Consider the following 12,801-nt stretch of genomic DNA (forward strand, 5'->3'; position numbering starts at 1 on the left):
TTTATGGGAAAGTTTTTAGGGCTAGAAAAAGTCCTCAATATTGATGTGTCCCTATAGGGGTATTCTTGGGACGGTTGCTTGACATTCTAAAATGTTATTCATGCCAACTTGCCTTCTGCCATGGTAGCTTCATAGATTATTGATACACTCATCATGACCCAGAAAGGCTTGGAATTCAGCTGTCTAGAACTGATTTACCCACCATACTTCTGTCTCCTTCTGTCAGAATATTGCTTTAATCTCCCCCACAATTGTTAACTCTATTTGGAGTGAAATGTCCACCTGTTTGTCCTAGAAGAGATGTTGGCAAAGAGAAAGGAAAAAAAAAAACACTTTTATTTTTGATAAATTTAACCTTGCCAAATTCATTGGAAATTAAAAAAAAAAAAATTATAATGTCAAAGTGATTAATTTGGAGAAAACATTCAAATCTTCTTTCTGTTTCAGCATACGATCCAATGGCATTAAATTAGTCATCTGATAATATATTTTCCTAAACTATCTTTTTAAAATTATTATTATACAATAAATAAAGCACTCTAAAAGCTAATGGTTTAAACCAGTGGTTTTTAACCAGTGTGCTTCAAGAAATTTTAAAACATGCAACACCTGAATCTTTAGTTAGGAGCAATGACCTCCTTTTCCTTAGATTGCCAAATAAAAAAGACAACAGTCAATATAACAATAGCTGCCTGATGTGAAAGAATCAAAATTATACCTAGAGTGTTTGTCAGATTAGCAAAATATGTATATTTTTGATGTGCCGCAGTATTTTAATGTGTTCCATGAGATGAAAAAGGTTGAAAATTGCTGGCTAAAACTAATGAGGATTGAGTAAGGATTGGGTTTAGTTTATAATAATAAACTTTACCAGTAGGTTTAAGTTGGTTAAGACATTATGCTAAAGTTGGTATACTAATAATTCCACGAATTCAAAAGGGCCTAGAGTTGCCTGACCTGTGGTGGCACAGTGGATTGAGCCTCGACCTGGAATGCTGAGGTTGCTGGTTCAAAACCCTGGTCTTGCCTGGTCAAGGCATGGTGGGAGTTGATGCTTCCTGCTCCTCCCCCTTGCCCCATCTCTCTCTCTCTCTCTCTCTCTCTCTCTCTCTCTCTCTCTTCTGTAAAATGAATAAATAAATAAAAATAATTTCAAAATTATTAGCTGCTAGTATCGCCCTAGATTTTGTCATCAATCACCCATATCTGTAGATGCAGTCTCAACCCTCAATCACATTCACTGTTATATTAAGAAAAAAGGATTAGATACTATTAGTGCAAAGGCTAAAGAAAAAAAAAAAAAAGGATGAATCTAGTTAAATCTTTCAACTATAACTGCTCTGGAGATGGAAGAGGGCCTAGGGTTAAAAAATTTCAGATGTGGCCCTGGCCGGTTGGCTCAGTGGTAGAGTGTCGGCCTGGCGTGCAGGAGTCCTGGGTTCGATTCCCGGCCAGGGCACACAGGAGAAGAGCCCATCTGCTTTTCCACCCCTCCCCCTCTCCTTCCTCTCTGTCTCTCTCTTCCCCTCCTGCAGCCAAGGCTCCCTTGGAGCAAAGATGGCCCGGGCGCGCTGAGGATGGCTCTGTGGCCTCTGCCCCAGGTGGTAGAATGGCTCTGGATGCAACAGAGCGACGCCCCAGAGGGGCAGAGCATCGCCCTCTGGTGGGCATGCTGGGTGGATCCCGGTCAGGCGCATGCGGGAGTCTGTCTGACTGCCTCCTCATTTCCAGCTTTGGAAAAGTGCAAAAAAAAAAAAAAAATTCAGATGTAAAATAATATCAAACAGACATTTATTCTGAAAAATACAATTAAGCATAATTATAAATATTTGTCATACTGATATTTAATCTCAAAATACAGAAGACAGGTTGGGGATTGATTTAAATTAACACATCTAGCCCTGGCTGGATAACTCAGTCGGTTAGAGCATTGTCCACACAGAGGTTACCAGTTTGATCCCTGGTCACAGCACATGCAGAAACAGATCGATGTTTCTCTCTTTCTCTCCCCTTCCTTTCTTTCTAAAATTAATAAATACATTTAAAAGTAAATAAATAAATTTACACATCCATCCTAAATCGTTTCAAAATGCACCTTCTATTTGTTTATATATGTATACTGGTTGGTTTACCGTTTGAATATAAATTAATAAATGAAAAGTATTTGAATATGTAAATTCTTACAAAGTCACTTCTAAAAATCTTTATCACACAACCTTGCAAAAGAGAGAGAATTTGAATTCTGCATGTTAAGTATTTGGCAGAATTAAGTGTCTCTTTATGAAACATTCTATGAATGGCAGCTGTTCAATGGAAAACATCTAACAGGAAAAGCCACTTATTAATCTATTCAGTCAGTATATTTTTCCTCTTCCCTGTTTTATAAAAGTTATTTTAGGAACATTTGAAGAAAAAAGTTTAAGTACCTGAAGTCAATAAAATATCCAACATGACTTTATAGCTACACATTATATAAATTTATGCAGCTATTTTTAATTTATCAACTGCATTCAAAGCTTAAGCAAGTTTATTTAGGAAGAGACATTAAATTCACATTTTTATACATACATTATGGTTTGTACTATCCATATTCAAATATATTTTTAATAATTAAATATTTACTTCCCAAAATACATCATTAAAATCTCCCTTGTGTTATTATCTCCACGATCATAATGTATAGTCCAATTGAGGCTTAGAAATACTGTCTTACAGGGAAAAACAAGATCTAAATGAGGCATGCATTACATATAAAATACAAATGTACGCAAACATTTAATTCTCCTAAACTCTAGGCTTTTCCTTATAAATTAGAACTGTGTTCATCAGGACATGTGGGCCGTCTTCACAAAACAGGTCCAGCTAGCATTCACATCACTGACATTTAGCTGCTAGTACCGCCCTAGATTTTGTCATCAATCACCCATATCTGTAGATGCAGTCTCAACCCCCAATCACATTCAGTGTTATAGTAAGAAAAAAGGATTAGATACTATTAGTGCAAAGGCTAAAGAAAAAAAAAAAAAAAAGGAGGAATCTAGTTAAATCTTTCAACTATAACTGCTCTGGAGATGGAAGAGATAACTGTCATATTGTCATATGGAGACATGTTGTTTCTAGCACTTCTTGATTCTTTTATACATACCTGAGACCACTATTATTAGGCCAATATCTTGTCCTCAATTCTGGCTGGAAACAATATTTTTTTTCAATGTTTCTTATTGATATTTTCCATCTCTTTTTATTTTTATAACTTTCAAAAATAACATGAAATATCATTTAATACTGCAAAAATAATTTATGGGGGAAAAAAACCCCCAGCTACCTCATACAATAAGAATAAACTGGCCCTGGCCGGTTGGCTCAGCGGTAGAGCGTCGGCCTGGCGTGCGGGGGACCCGGGTTCAATTCCCGGCCAGGGCACATAGGAGAAGCGCCCATTTGCTTCTCCTCCCTCTCACCCCCCCTTCCTCTCTGTCTCTCTCTTCCCCTCCCGCAGCCAAGGCTCCATTGGAGTAAAGATGGCCCGGGCGCTGGGGATGGCTCCTTGGCCTCTGCCCCAGGCGCTGAAGTGGCTCTGGTCGCGGCAGAGCGACACCCCGGAGGGGCAGAGCATCGCCCTCTGGTGGGCAGAGCATCGCCCCTGGTGGGCGTGCCGGGTGGATCCTGGTCGGGCACATGCGGGAGTCTCTCTGACTGTCTCTCCCCGTTTCCAGTTTCAGAAAAATACAAAAAAATAAAAAAAATAAAAAAAATAAGAATAAACTGATTTCTATATAGTCAGTGTTGTAACTGAGCCAATTCTAACTCTGCAGGTTATTGCTTACCACCTGATGGCTTCAATAAAGCCATGTCTAGATGAACAGGCATTCTTTAGATTTTGCAAATACATTTCTTTGGTAATCATTAAAGGCAGTAAAAACAATGACAGTTTATGATAAACTGACATTGATGTCTAGAATGAATGAGATTATATACATGTATTATACTATGAAACTAAAGAATCACAAATTTTAAATACACATTTCTCCAAAAATTAATCCCCACACACAGAAACGCATATTTATATATACATACACATACAATTTAATGTTAAATAAGACCTATGTTTAGCAAACCCTACAACCTAAGGTCATCAATGGTTAGTTATTCCAGACAGTATTACCTAGTAAGGCTCAGATACCATTATTTTCATCTAAATTCCACTAGAAAGCGAAATCTAAATGTTAAAATTTAGCATAGTGTTTAATGAGTAGATACTCAAAAACACAGATCTTGAAATCTTATATAAGTAATTATTAGGGGCTTAATAATTTTAGTATATGATATTCCCTCTTTTATTCATATTAGTTATATTTCTTATTAAATATCCTCCTTCTTTGAAGATAATCTATTTAATAAAGAAGAAAAAAGTGCTTTTCTTTTTTAGGTTTATAAACACATGCATAACCTTTGTAATATTGCTGTTTAAGGCAATTGGACCATATCATATCAACAATGTATTATTAATTCTCAGTGAAATTTAAGACAAAATTATAATCTAATTTTGTGGGAAATCTACAGATATTGTTACTACCTATTAAAAATATATATTATTAACCTGAGAATTCAAAGGAGATAAATGCCTCAAAAACTTGATAATATAAGTAGCTGAACAAGTTTTGGACAGAAAAGTAATCTTATAAATAATTTTATTTACTATCATTATTATATTTTATACTAACAATATTAGGATTTTATACACAGAGGTTTTATTGCATTTTAATTCATACGACCTCAACCCAATGAAATTACTTCTCCAGCTAACATTTTAACTCAAGGGAATGATTTATCAAACTAGTTGATAAAATTGACCAATCCCAGTTTAAGTTATCTGGGACCTAGAAGAGTTAGCATATATAAGTAGTTAAAGAAGAGAGCAAATGGAATCAGACATTAAGCCTGTTTCACTGGGCAGCTGAATTAAGATATTAAGCCTGATTTACTAGGAAGCCACAGCATTTACATGCTCCCTAGGAGACAGCTGCATCGTCCAGCCAAGGGGACTTAATCCACCAGCAAGCAAGAACCTGCTCATTAGCTGAGATTGCCCAGGCATGAATAAAAACAGCAGGGGAAATCCCTTTACTAGGTGTATGCAAAGTAGAAACCAAGATGTCCTGGGGAAAGGTAAATACATGTGCAGTAGATACTATATGATAGAGCCAAACTTTGGGGCATGTGTAATAAGAGCCAAATGTTGAAATAATGGGGCAGAGTCTAGCCTGGAAAAATCTGGGAAAAAGATTAGATTGGATATAGTGAGGAACCAGCACAAACTGAAAGGATTAGGAAAGAGATTGGTAAATTTGAAAGAAAGCCTGCTCTCTCCCAAGCCTGAGGTAATATAATCAAATCTTAACAAAGGTATGTCTAGGTCAGGGGTCCCCAAACTACGGGCCCGCGGCCCCCTGAGTCCATTTATCCGGCCCCTGCCGCACTTCCGGAAGGGGCACCTCTTTCATTGGTGGTCAGTGAGAGGAGCGTAGTTCCCATTGAAATAATAGTTCCCATTGAAATACTGGTCAGTTTGTTGATTTAAATTTACTTGTTCTTTATTTTAAATATTGTATTTGCTCCCATTTTGTTTTTTTACTTTAAAATAAGATTTGTGCAGTGTGCATAGGGATTTGTTCATAGTTTTTTTATAGTCCGGCCCTCCAACGGTCTGAGGAACAGTGAACTGGCCCCCTGTGTAAAAAGTTTGGGGACTCCTGGGTATGTAGTCATTTGTTTGTTTGACTCTTTGTGCATCCTCTCTCCATAGCAGCTGCATGAGTCCAAGAGCTGTTCCAATTGTGGGTCCAAGTATGGGCCTGGAGGTGGCAGCACAGTGCAGGCTGGCCAGAGAATAGCCAGAGTAGAGACTATGTTAGGCCACTGTAGCCCAGAGTGATGACATTACAGTTTTGGATCCTGACCCTCCTGGTGGGTGGGCGTTTATGCTCACCAGGCACAGGACTTTTCCACAGTAAGACAGAGCTAAGCCACCTGGTTATGGATGAGACATCGGGTACCTTGAGGACAGTCTTTATTCTAATAACATTTATCACTCTATCTCATCCTCCTATATGTGGGTCCCTAAATGCTTTTCTCATGACTCCCTGAAAGAACCCTATGTCCACTAGCAAAAAAAGCACAACTCATTTATTTATTGTTTCAAGATTACAACCCTACAATTGAAAAAAAAAATCAAAAGATTCAATAGAAGCTGATATCTGTATACTTAAAAAAAAAAAGTCCCAAATAGTTCTACAAGAATAATTTTCCCCTAAAAGAAAACATAATTTTATTAGGTTTTAGGCTTGATTTATTAAGTTTTGTTGTTTGTTTCATATGTCTCCTGCAGGTGGCGGTAGGTGAGCTACCGCTGTAGGTGAGGAAGAGAAGACAGTGCAAGAGACTGGAGGCAGCGTGACAGATACAAATGTCAAAAGGAGCTCTGTAGGGACACATAACGAGACTGGGAAGAAGAAATATATTAAAAAATAACTAAGTTTATGCTGTGCACAGTATGACAAACTTTCTCAAACATTGTTTACGTCATTAAAATATCAATTTCTGGTTGTTTTGTTTTAATTTTGGAGAGAGATATCATGAAGAGTGACAGTTTGGTTGTTCTGGAGATAGACTTTAAGATAGTTATTTGAATATAATTATTTAAGAATTAACATTTATTTTTTTTATTATTCATTTTAGAGAGCAGAGGGAGAGACACAGAGAGAGAGAGAGATAGAGAGGGAGGAGAGACAGAGAGAGAGAAGGGGGGAGGAGCTGGAAGCATCAACTCCCATATGTGCCATGACCAGGCAAGCCCAGGGTTTCGAACCGGCAACCTCAGCATTTCCAGGTCGACGCTTTATCCACTGTGCCACCACAGGTCAGGCCAAGAATGAACATTTATGACTAATCTCACCTTGAAGCAATTGTTATGGATCTTTATCTAACACCCTCTACCTCATCCAACTCTACCCCCAGACCCATCACTGAATGCTGGCCTCTTGGCTCAGTGTGAGTGTGATTTTGGTTACAGAGGCTCTCCTCCACGGAATTCAGTTTCTAAACTGAGAATGAGTTGATGCAGCCAGCAGTTTACACTGCTTTCACTTTCAGGAAATGAAAAAGCAATTGTGCTGTTTCTTTTGCTGCCCAGAAGCCTTTAAGTTTGATGTAGTCCTACTTGTTGATTTTTTTGTTGTTGTTGTTGGTTGATTTTTTGCTATTTATTCAAAAAATAATTGTCAAGACTAATATCAGGGAGCTCCTTCCCTATGTTTTCTTCTAGGAGTTTTATAAAGTCAGGTTTTATATTTAAGTATTGGGTCAATTTCAAGTTAATATTTGTGAGTGGTGTAAGACAGGGGTAGGATTTCATTTTCCCTCATGTGGTTATCTATTTTTTCCAAACTATTCGTTGCAAAAACTATCCTTTGTCCACTGAGTGTCCTTGGCTCCCTTGGTAAATAGTATATTAGTTGATCATATAGTGGCTTAAGTCAGGGCACTTTCTTGTTCCATTGGTCTATGTGTCTATTAAACAACTAAATGTTCATCAACAGGTGAATGGGTTAAGAAAATATGATGTTTATTTATATAACAATAATACATTATTTGGTCATGATAAAGTAAGAATACCTATCATTTACAACAACATGCATGGACATTGAGGACAGGCTAAGTAACTCAGACAGAGAAAGACAAATATTGTGTAAAACCACTTATTCGTAAAATCTTAAAAAACAAACTTTTGAAAATGGAGTAGAGTAGAATGATGATTATCAGGGGCTGTGTGTTTGGGGGATAGAAGAACAGGTGGATAAGTCCTGGAGATCTAATGCATAGTATGGTGATTATAGACAATAATATCATATTATAAATATCAAACTTAATAATTTACCAGATCTTAATTATTCCCAACATACACACACACATACAACACACACACACATACACACACAAAAATGATAATTATGCTATATGATAGAGGAGTTATCTGATGCTACAATGGCAATAATTTTACTATATATTGCTATGTAATATATAAATGTATCAAATCAACATGTTGTACACCTTAAAATTACACAATGTTATATGTCAAATATATTTCAGTTGAAAAGGGAAAGCAATCTGGGAGGTATCTATTAAAAGTGGGAAGAAGACCTGGCCAGTTGGCTCAGTGGTAGAGTGTCGGCCTCGTGTGCAGGAGTCCCGGGTTCGATTCCCGGCCAGGGCACACAGGAGAAGTGCCCATCTGCTTCTCCATCCCTCCCCCTCTCTTTCCTCTCTGTCTCTCTCTTCCCCTCCCGCAGCCAAGGCTCCAGTGGAGCAAAGTTGGCCCAGGCGCTGAGGATGGCTCCATGGCCTCTGCCACAGGCGCTAGTATGGCTCTGGTTGCAACAGAGCAATTCTCCAGATGGACAGAGCATTGCACCCTGGTGAGCATGCTGGGTGGATCCCAGTCGGGCGCTTGCGGGAGTCTGTCTGACTGCCTCCCCGTTTCCAACTTCAGAAAAATACACACAAAAAATAATAATAAAAATAAAAAAAAATAGCCTGACCTGTGGTGGCGCAGTGGATAAAGCGTCGACCTGGAAATGCTGAGGTTGCTGGTTCGAAACCCTGGGCTTGCCTGGTCAAGGCACATATGGGAGTTGATGCTTCCAGCTGCTCCCCCCTTCTCTCTTTCTGTCTCTCCTCTCTCTCTCTCTCTCTCTCTCACTCTCTCTTTCTCTCTCTCCCTCTCCTCTCTAAAATGAATAAATAAAAAAAAAATAGAAAAAAATTAAAAAAATAAAAAATAAAATAAATGAAAATGGAAAGATGTACTTCAAGGAGGCGTTGAAGCAAGAGCTAAGATTACCCACAAGAGGGTTAGTCACATCATCTAATTAGAAGAGAATTTCAAGAATAGGGGGAGCTCTCTTACAATAAAGCAGACATAAACAAGGTAATGTGGACTTAAACAAACCTTGAGTTGCTCTAATTCAATAATTCATCCAATTTAAGTATACTTATCCTTTTGCAGTTTTAAGATGCTCTTTCTCCTCTATTATTTCTCACTTTCACATAAGCTTTCATTCAGTTGCTAATTTTAAATTGTTTATGTAACTCTTTTTGTATTTAATTGAAGAGCAATAGAAAATTTAAAAAGTGAGTATATTAAAACAGGTTTATTTTTGCCAACAGAAAATATAGAATTTATAGAAAAGCTGAAAATGAGGGCCCCTTAAGAGTTTTTCCAAGTATATCAGTGAGTACTGTGGAGTTTTAAAACTTTTCTTTATTATAAAACAAAAAAACAATAAAACACAACTTTTCTTTATTATAATCAATCCTGCTGGAACTAAGGAGATCAATAAAGTTGAGCTAGCAAAAGAATGAAAACCCTGAAAGCATTATTAATTGTGTTCATCCTTTGTCAGACAGGATGAGAGGACTCTAGTGAAGCCGCTGTGAAGTGAGGGAAGTCACTGAAAACACCTCAATTACCACATGCAAACTGTAAGTTCCCTTCCCCAGGTTCTGCAGTGATCTACTGACAATAGGCAAGACAAACCAAAACGCTGATAACACAAATGTCAGGTATTTGAATTAGTAAATTCAACACGGAGATTTGATCTTAGGGTAATTTATTGAAGGATTCGCTTCTTTTTACCAGAGTAAAATTCTATTGTAGAGAAGCAGGTCAGGTGCTTTCTACAGACTCTCTATTTATTCTGCCTTAGCCAAGTAACTTGAGAATACTGTGGTTCCATTAAATGTCAATGACAAAACCCACTGAGAGTTTCATGGTGGTTTAATAGCTATTGTTTCTTAAGGATAAGTATCATTAAATATGTTCTGCCATATAGAAGCACTACAAAATAAAATAACCTCAAAATTTATGAGCCGCTCATGTTCTCCTTACTTTTATAAAGGTTGTAATGTCAGGTTTCATTTCATTTATGCTTTTGCTTCTGATTAGTGTTTTTATGTTAATTTTGGAATACTAAATACTCTTCAAAAAAAAAAGGATATATCTTGAAAGTATTAATTGTTTCAGGTTTTCACTAAATATATATATATATATATAAAATATATATATTTTGTATTTTTTTTACTGAAGTTGGAAACGGGGAGGCAGTCAGACAGACTCCCACATGTGCCCGACCGGGATCCACCTGGCACGCCCACCAGGGGCGATGCTCTGCCCATCTGGGGCGTCGCTCTGTTGCAACCAGAGCCATTCTAGTGCCTGAGGCAGAGGCCATGGAGCCATCCTCAGTGCCCAGGCCAACTTTGCTCCAATGGAGCCTTGGCTGCGGGAGGGGAAGAGAGAGACAGAGAGGAAGGAGAGGGGGAGGGGTGAAGAAGCAGATGGGTGCCTCTCCTGTGTGCCCTGGCCGGAAATCGAACCTGGGACTCCTGCACGCCAGGCCGAGGCTCTACCACTGAGCCAACCAGCCAGGGCCTTCACTAAATATATTTTTAAAGTAATTCTCTTTGATACGTTTTTTACTCTTAACCGGTTGGATTAAATTACCTATTAATTACTAAAATAAGTTTAAAAGCCCTTGATAATTGCTGACTAATTATAGTCACAATTGGCTCAATTTAAAAATCAGTCAAAACTCTAACATTTGATTCACATTAAGTTAAGATATTAGACTAAAAACTGCATGTGAAGGGTGTGCTGCAGTGCTGGTGATGCTATTCAGTGGTAGATGGTTCCATCCTCCCCTTGCCTCTAGTATACCTATTGGTTTTAACGAACTTAGCTGCTGCTGGTATGTAGAGCAAGTTCTCCTTTTACATATTTAAAACATCTCATTCAGTCGAGACAGAATTCTAATACTCTTTTAAGTAACAGGTCTAGGAAACAAATAGACCTCATTACAGCTTCCTAAGACTAACTTTTAGTAAAAAAAAAAAAAATGCTCTTAGAGCCAAAATTTTCTGGGATGAAATAAGGAGCCTAGCCTGGCGAGAGGAACTCTACATTAAACATAAAGACATATCTCAACTCTGCCAGGGTTGGGAGCAACTAAGACCAAGATTTAGTCACAAACAGAAGCACATCTAACTATAGTCAGTTATTATTTTAACCCCAGAATTTCTTCTACTCCCTGTCGATAAGAGTACCCTGAAACTTCTTCACTCTATGGTTTGATTGAAATGTAAATCAAGAGACCTGCCCTCACCTAGCCAAAAGGGGAACATGACAGAGAATTAGCAGAACATAATTTATTCATGCTATCATTCCCATTAAATTGAATTGTGAGTATAAGGGCACAAGAATGAGAATAATAAATAGACTTCATTCAGTTGGTGATACTCTGTCAACAACGTCAATTCATTTTTGCTACTTAGACCCTTGAGGCTTAACTGCAGCATATTCATATACTGCCCTCATTCTCAAGCCTTCTCATCAGTTTTGTGGACAAACATCCTCCAGATAAGTCTTTTTTTATGTTTAAACTGGCCAAGTGTTGGTTTCTGTTTGTGCAAAAAAAGAACACACAAAAAAATCCTTAATGAACAGAGCAAACCAAGCGTATAAAAAGGATATGCCCTTATACTTATACAAAGCAGTTGAAAAATACTGAATTTTTAGCCCCCTATTGTGTTTTGTTTGATATCAGTGATAACTTTACAATGTGTTCCCCACACTAACTCTCAAATATGCTCATTGTCATTCATGTAAGATAAATAAGAAAGTCCTTACTTCAATGTGCCACAAACTAGTTCTAGGAAACAACTTAAATACTTTTCAGAAAAATCAGCGAGAAAGCCCATATCACAAAGAACATATTTAAGATAGATAAAAATGTGAGTAGATTGTTATACTTCGAGTGTAATGGAAAGTTATTAACCTTATCTCTAATATAATACAGAAATATTTGAGATATAGTGAGATCTGACTATTGAGTTGACTATGGGTCAACTGTCTTCTGCAAAATCTATAGGTTTTGAGAACTATGCGTTAACTTTCAAAAGTAGATATGAAACAAATATGCTATATTACTTATGTTAGTTTGACTAGCCATAAAATAAAGCTAAAAGAAGAACATAGTCCCTGACTAGGAAGTGACAAAGTGGATAGAGCATCAGACTAAAACATAGAGGACCTAGGTTCAAAGCCCCGAGGTCACTGGCTTGAGCTGGGCTCACCAGCTTGAACGTGGGGTTGCTGGCTTGAGCATGAGATCATAAACATGACCCCATGGTCTCTGACTTAAACCCAAAGGTCACTGGCTGAAGCTCAATGTTGATGGCTTCAGTCCAAGGTCACTGGCTTGAGCAAGGGATCACTCGCTTTGCTGTAGTCCTCTGGTCAAGGCACATATGAGAAAGCAATTAGTGAATAACTAAGGAGCTGCAAAGAGTTGATGCTTCTCATCTCTCTCCCTTCCTGTCTGTCTGTTCTTATCTGTCCCTTTCTCTGTCTCTCTGTATCCCTGTCACAAAAAAAGAAAAAGAATATAGTAATAAAGTAAGCTTATGAAAGGATTTCTGTAAAGCTACTCATGTTAACCTCAATACATATTAAACCCAGCTTGTTACTCTAAGTGTAACTATGATTTAATATTACCAATTTAGTAATCTAAGTATGTATTATGTAACAAATCAAAAGTATATAATCAACCCTATGCTTTCACCTTTGGCTGAGCTGAATGACCTGTCTCTCTTTGGCTGACACACATCGAGAGATGATATCAGAGAGAGAGAAATGAACATAAGTAGAAACTACAGTGCTCCACCTCAGCCCCCTCCCTTCACTCC

General features: G+C 37.8%; 1 protein-coding gene and 1 non-coding gene across 2 annotated transcripts in view; one reads left to right on the plus strand and one right to left on the minus strand.

Annotated features, from left to right (window-relative positions):
* The window catches only part of PCDH15 (protocadherin related 15), a 1,001,489-nt gene that overhangs the window by 966,827 nt on the left and 21,861 nt on the right, over window positions 1–12,801 (minus strand). The window lies entirely within an intron of this gene.
* TRNAT-CGU (transfer RNA threonine (anticodon CGU)) lies at window positions 8,197–8,272 on the plus strand. The gene has a single exon. It is a non-coding gene; the product is annotated as a tRNA-Thr (tRNA).

The sequence above is a fragment of the Saccopteryx leptura genome, chromosome 9, assembly GCF_036850995.1.
Source record: "Saccopteryx leptura isolate mSacLep1 chromosome 9, mSacLep1_pri_phased_curated, whole genome shotgun sequence".
NCBI classification, from domain to species: Eukaryota; Metazoa; Chordata; class Mammalia; order Chiroptera; family Emballonuridae; genus Saccopteryx; species Saccopteryx leptura.